The 7,360-nt window shown below is 38.0% G+C and overlaps 1 pseudogene; it reads left to right on the top strand.

The window, feature by feature from the left end:
• Nucleotides 1-1,797, top strand: part of LOC102255586 — a 4,207-nt pseudogene extending 2,410 nt beyond the window's left edge.
• Nucleotides 1,798-7,360: the final 5,563 nt, after the last annotated feature.

The following is a 7,360-nucleotide window of genomic DNA, read 5'->3' as shown; positions in this document are numbered from 1 at the left end:
AATAAATAAAAATATATATATTTTAAAAGCACAGAAACAAAGAGCCAAAACAAAAAGGATACAAATAGTCCAAGCAGGACAAATGTCTCTTTGGTTGCTGGAGACAAACCAGAACTAGTTTGTGTTCACTTAACTGTGTGACTCAAGGCTTTCCATGGATATTGTGTTATTGTTTTTTTTAAGATTTTAAAATCTAATTTTAGAGAGACAGGAAGGGATAGGGAGGGAGAGAGAGAGAGAAAGAGAGAGAGAGAGAGAGAGAGAGAGAGAGAGAGAGAGAGAAACATCAGTGTGAGAACGAAACATTGATCAGCTGCCTCTTGCATGCTCTCTACCTGGGCATGTACCCAGACCAGGAATTGAACCAGCAATCTTTTGGTGCATGGGGTGATGCCCAACCAACTGAGCCATACCAGCAGGGGCTGAATATTCTTGATTATAGAGGTTTATTCTATCATAGTTGAGATTTAACTTTATATCATGTACTGCACTAGATACTATATGTATTATATTATTCAACCCTAATTATAATGCTTTAGAGCAGATATGATGTCCATTTATTGATGAAGCAACTGAGGCTTCGAGAGGCTAAGTAATTTTGCCAAGGACGAAAACTAATGGTCCAAGTTTCAAACCCAAGTTACCTGACTCCAAAAGTCTGTCTTCTTTCCATACAGATCATCAATTCCTTTTAACTTGAGTTTGTTCAGAAGGACCTGATCATAGAAAATGGATTCTTACCTGATATAAAACCTGTCAATACCCTGTTCTGTGCTGACCTCTTTAGTTCATCTCATACTCCCTTCCCTGTCCTGGCCCTGGCCCTAAATTACTAATAATTCCTTCATAACACATTGCTATGAACTTCTGCACATACTGTTCCTTTTTTTCTGGAACATTCTTCTACTCTTTGTCCAGGAAAATCCTACTCATCTTTCAGCTCAAGCACCACCTTTTTGAAACATTTGCTGTGGCATCCCTACTCTCACCTCTTGCTCACCCCAAAGATTGGGTTAGTGGCCTTTTCCCATAGTGCCTTGTGTTTACTTTTCTTAGAGAATTTGACATAATGAATTCTAAATATTTGTTATTTGGTTACTTTTGAAGCGAGGTGGGGAGTAGCTGCTGCGAGCCTGCGGTCATGGTGTGTGGTGGGCGCGCACTGTGGCTGTTGGCCTGGCATCCCGGGGCAGCTCTCCGGGGAGTAGGGCATCGTCCTGCACTAGAGCACCGACATTGGGCCCAAGTTCTTCTCACTTGGCATCCACAGCATTTTACATCAGGGTGGCATTTATCCATCTGAAACCTTTACTTGAGTGCAGAAATGTGGACTCACCATGCTTGTAACCACTGATCCTGAGCTCATGAAATACCTAAGCAATGTGGTGGAACAACTAAGAGATTGGTTATACAAGTGTGCAGTGCAGAAACTGGTGGTAGTCATCTCGAATATTGAAAGTGGTGAGGTCCTTGAAAGATGGCAGTTCGATGCTAATTGTGACCAGACCGCCAAAGATGACAGTACACCCGGAGAACAGTCTCAGAAAGCTATCCAAGATGAAATCCGCTGGGTGATCAGACAGATCACACTACGGTGACATTCCTGTCACTGTTGGAAGTTTCTCATTCATTTGATCTATTGCTCTATACAGACAAAGTTTTGGTTGTATCTGAAAAGTGGGAAAGTTGGGACCAGAGTTCATTACCAATTCTGAGCAAGTCCATCTGCGTTACTTCACTGCTACCATCCACAAGGCAAACAGCATGATGGCCGACAAAATCCCTGTCCGTGGCTGAAGATGAGCAGAGAATAATAATGGAATTTTCAAACGTGTTTCCTGAGACCAAGTCAACTCAGTTCACGTTTCATTTCACTGATTAATTTTAGATTGGGAAAACCTAACATTATACTTTATTGAACTGTACATTTTGTTCCATCTTTTGGTACCTGTTTGACTTTCCATAGGGTTGACATTTTTTGCACACTGTTCAGAGAGAACCAGCAGATTACATCAGCACTGTAATATCAATTCCTTTGAAGGTAGTAACTGGAGATGGGAAACTTTTGCTATAAAGCTAAACGCTTTCCTAAATCAGACCTTTTGGTCAAGTAGCTTGACTCAGAAGATAGGTAAATATGAAACAGCAAAACAAGTCTGAATATTCAGATTTGTTGTTTACGTCCTAAAGTTTCTAATAATCCACAATATTCCTAGAAGGTCCTTTTGCCATTTATTTCATTTGTATAGTTCCCATATTGAAAAACTCTCTAATTGTTTTATTTTAATGTATATAATTTACACTTATAAAGCTGTCACTATTTTTACTGTTTAAATTCCAATAATACAGAACTCTTAGTGCCTTTTTGTTTTATAAAATCAAACTTTAAATGGCATTGATAAATAAAGTTAAATGTGTATGTTGAAATACATACATACATATTTGTTACTTGCCTCACTCCCTGTACTACACAGTGTGCTCCTTGAAAGGAAGAACCACACCTTATTCTAATTGAATCTCTAGCTCTAGCATGGTTTCCAACACATAATAGGCATTCAATAAATATTCGATGAGTAAATCTTAGAGTGATGGTAAAAATGAACCTGTAAGTGGGCTTTTAGCTCCATACATGCTGATTGCCCAAGATGGTCACCTTAGTCCCCTCTGCTGGCTAAAGAACCAGCCTGTCGACTTTCCCAGCTCCTCCTTTCCTAAACTTGCAAGAGGTGTGTGTGTGTGTGTGTGTGTGTGTGTGTGTGTGTGTGTGCGCGTGTGCTCGCACACACACGCACACACGCACACACGCACACACAAATGATAACATGGGAGATAGTGGCAGATGGGTTGAGAAGCCCGGAGTTAAGAAAGCCTGGGAATCTTAGAGACAACGTCTCTACCTAGATGTGAAGGTGGAGGGACAAGGAAAAATAAACCAAAGAACTTTATACTTATATACAAAGCCCATGGACATGGACAATAGAGTAGTAAAGACCTGGGAGCGTCGGTACCGGCTGGGTGAGGGGGGAAATGGGAGACATCTGTAATACTGTCAACAACTTCTTAAAAAGTCTCTAAAGACAAAACAGCCCCTCCTTATGTAGAGTCCAGATTTATTTTATCTACAAAGGGTAGGGCATTCCTCCACTCCACATGTAGCAACTAGAACAAAATGCTAAGAAAGAAAAGGGAGCTGAATTTTATTGAGGAAAAAAAAATGAGTGTAGAACAAAAATAAAGATCTTCTGGGAAGTGCCAAAAATGTATCATTCAATAGTTTTAAAGAACAAAAATCAAAAGATCCCAACCAGAATGTATGAAGCATAAACAGATTGTGCAGATGATAAATGGCTCTCCTGCACAGATTCTTCTCATTTCAGTTACAGATAATTTGATGAAAAGAATTTATGTATTCCAAGTTTGCCAACATAGTTTTTGTTTTGACAGTTCAAGGAATGTAGCAACTTTCCTCTAATGAACTTTGAAGCCTCAAGAAGTAGAAATTTGATATTCTAGACAATGCTTAAAAAGTATTTATAGAACTGGAACTTACAACTTGTGTTAACTAAATATTAGGAAGAAAAAAATAGAGAGAAGCATCAGAAAGAAATTAATATATATTCCAAAGGGCTGATATCTTCTTTTGATTATTCAATTATTGCTAAAAATAATAGATAGCAATAATTATGGCTACCAATTTTACTGAGTGCTGATGACTACATGTGAGGCACTGTCCAGATTCTGGCAATATAGTAGGTAGCAAAACAGATAGGTCTTGCCCCTGGATTAATAGACATTATACAGATAATCACACAGGTATCTATACAATTATAAGGTTTGTAGGAACATAAGGTTTTTTAAAAAAATATGTATTTGATTGATTTTTTACAGAGAGGAAGGGAGAGAGATAGAGAGTCAGAAACATCGATGAGAGAGAAACATCGATCAGCTGCCTCCTGCACATCTACTGGGGATGTGCCCGCAACCCAGGTACATGCCCTTGACCAGAATCGAACCTGGGACCCTTCAGTCCGCAGGCCGACGCTCTATCCACTGAGCCAAACCGGTTTCGGCAAAGGTTTTTTTAGAGAAAGAATAATAGGGCAACCTCCTCTAGATTGATAATCAGGGAAGACCTCTTTGAGGAAATGACATTTAAATTTAGACCTGAAGAATGAGAAAGAAGCAGCTAGGTGAATAGTGGTAGGAAAAGAATTATAGGCAGAGGGCACAGAATATGTAAATATCTTGACATTGGAAAGAGCTTGGCCTTTTCAAGAAACTGAAAGAAGATTTCAGTTGTTTTCCCATTGGTCCTTAGGTTACTTCCTGCCCCTGCCCCTGCCCCTGGGCCTGGTATGCCAGTGTTACCCCTGTAGCTTGTGTCAAGCTATCTTGTCAGGTGGTTCTCCATGTTTGGCCAACAGAAGGGACTGGTAGGAGATTAGAAGGTGAGCAAAAGGAAGAAGCTAGGGTATCTCCTCCTTTTTTTCTGACGCAGGAGAGCCTCTACCACTGTGGTGATGTTTTCTCTGTGACTTTAGGTTTTTGGCTTTGGGGCAAACATGAGGACAACCCACTCCTTTATTTTGGAGCTAGGATAGTTGGCTGGGGACATTCTTTACAGTTTAATGGCACTTTCCTGTACACAGGAATGTGGTCATTATTACAATCAACCTAGTTCCTTCTTTCTAGAAGATCGTAAGTTTATAAGAAGGAGGGAGGTTAACAAATTCACACATAAAAGCTTCATCCTTCTATCTTCCCACTAAAAGAGAAAAATAGTACTGTGACCCATTTCTGGAACAGCTTGCAAAGCTATCAAATTTTTGGTCATGGGAGCCAAGATTTTTAACAGTGACTCACATGATCAGAAATCCACATGGAAGCAGCTGCCTGTATTTTTTTTTTTTTTTGCTAATGATTGTGAGTGGAAAAGTCTACCCTTAGCATAGGAAAATTGCATGAGATCTATAGCAAGTAAGTTATATATTTATAGTAATAGTTATTAATTGGGGACTAATTCTGTTCTAGCTCTGTACTAGATACTTTACATACATTACACTTTCATGATAAATTAAAATTACCCTCTTACAATTGCATAAAAAATATCTAGGAATAAATTTAACTAAGGATGTAAAAGACCTGTGCATTGAAAATTATAAGACACTGAAAAAAGAAATTGAAGAAGATATAAATAAGTGGAAGTATTTATTGTGTTCATGGATAGGAAGAATATAATTAAAATGTCCATACTACCCAGATCAACCTATAGATTCAACACAATTCCTATCAAGATACCAATGGCATATTTCACAGAACTAGAACAAATATTCCAAAACATTTTATGGAGCCACAAAAGACTCCAAATAGCGATAGCAATCTTGAGAAAGAAGAACAAAGTTGGAGGAATCACATTACCTGATATCAAACTATACTACAAGGCCATAGTAATCAAAACAGCATGGTACTAGCATAAAAATGGACATATATATCAATGGAACAGAATAAGGAACCCAGAAATAAACTCATGTCCGTATGGTCAATTAATATTTGACAAAGGAAGCAAGAACATACAATGGGATAAAGATAATTTATTCAATAAATGGTGTTGGGAAACTTGGGACAGATACATGCAAAAAAATGAAACCAGACCACCTTTTTACACACACAAGAATAAACTCAAAATTGATTAAAGATTTAAATGTTAGACTCAAAAACATAAAAATCCTTCCAGAAAATAGGCAGTAAAATCTCAGACATTTCTCATAGCAATATTTTTTCTGATATATCTCCTCGGGCAAGGCTAACAACAACAACAAAAGTAAACAAATGGGACTACATAAAACTGAAATGTTTTTGCACAGCAAAGGAAATAATCAACAAAATCAAGACAACCCACCGAATGAGAGAACATGTTCGCCAATGATACTTCTGAGAAAGGGTTTATATCCAAAATTTATAGAGAACTTATACAACTTACCACCAAAAATACAAGCAATTTAATTAAAAAATGGGGCGAAGGACCTAATAGACATGTCTCCAAAGAGAGCATACAGATGCCAATAGGTATGAAAAGATGCTCAGCATCACTAATCATGAGAGAAATGCAAATTAAAACCACAATGAGATATCACCTCACACCTGTTAGAATGACATTCATCAATAAATCAAGAAACAGTAAGTGTTGGTGAGGATGTGAAGAAAAGGGAATCCTCTCATGTACTGTTGGTAGGAATGCAGACTGGTGCAACCACTGTGGAAAACAGTATGGCATTTCCTCAAAAAATTCAAAAAGAGCCCTGGCCAGGTGGCTCAGTTGGTTGGAGCATTGTCTCATACACGGAAAAGTTGTGGGTTCTATTCCCAGTCAGAGCACATACCTAGGTTGCAGGTTCAGTCCCTGGTCAGGGCAGGTATGGGAGGCTACCTATTGATGTTTCTCTTTCACATGGATATTTCTCTCTCTCCCTTTCTCTCTCTGAAATCAATAAAAAATAATAATAATAACAAAAGAAAAAAAACAACTACTAACATATCCTTGGGTAAGTATTAAAAAAAAAAAGTTTAAAGAAATTTTAAAAAATTAAAAATGGAGCTGCCTTATGACCCAGCCCCTTTCTCTCTCTGAAATCAATAAAAAATAATAATAACAACAAAAGAAAAGAAACAACTACTAACATATCCTTGGGTGAGTATTAAAAAAAAGTTTAAAGAAATTTAAAAAAATTAAAAATGGAGCTGCCTTATGACCCAGCAATTCCACTTCTGGGAATATATCTGAAGAAACCTGCAACACCAATCAGAAAGAATGTATGCATCCCTATGTTCATTGAAGCATTATTTACAATAGTCAAGATATGGAAACAGCCCAAGTGTTCATCAGTAGCTGAATGGATACAAAAGCTATGGTACAATGGAATACTACTTGGCCATAAAAAAATAGAGAATCTTACCCTCTGTGACAGCATGGATGGACCTAGAGGGTATTATGCTAAGTGAAATAAGCCAGTCAGATAGACAAATAACATATGAGCTCACTTATTTGTGTAATCTAATGAACAAAATCCCCCCCCCCAAAAAAAAGAATAGAAACAGACTTATAGAGAACAGACTGACAGCTGTCAGAGGAGAGGGAGGTTTCAGGGCTGGGTGAAAAAGATGAAGGGATTAAGCAAAAAAACCAAATAATTCATAGACACAGACAACAGTATGATGATTACCAGAGGAAAAAAGGGGTGGGGAGAGAAAGAAAAGGGTATAGAGGGGATAAGTGGTGATGGAAGGAGACTTTACTTGGAGTGGTGAATGCACAATACAATCTATTTCTAATAAAAGGGTAATATGCTAATTAGACTGGGAG

Source organism: Myotis brandtii, unplaced genomic scaffold, assembly GCF_000412655.1.
Source record: "Myotis brandtii unplaced genomic scaffold, ASM41265v1 scaffold2204, whole genome shotgun sequence".
NCBI classification, from domain to species: Eukaryota; Metazoa; Chordata; class Mammalia; order Chiroptera; family Vespertilionidae; genus Myotis; species Myotis brandtii.
The sequence above is the reverse complement of the archived record's forward strand: the minus strand, read 5'-3'. Positions and strand labels throughout refer to the sequence as shown.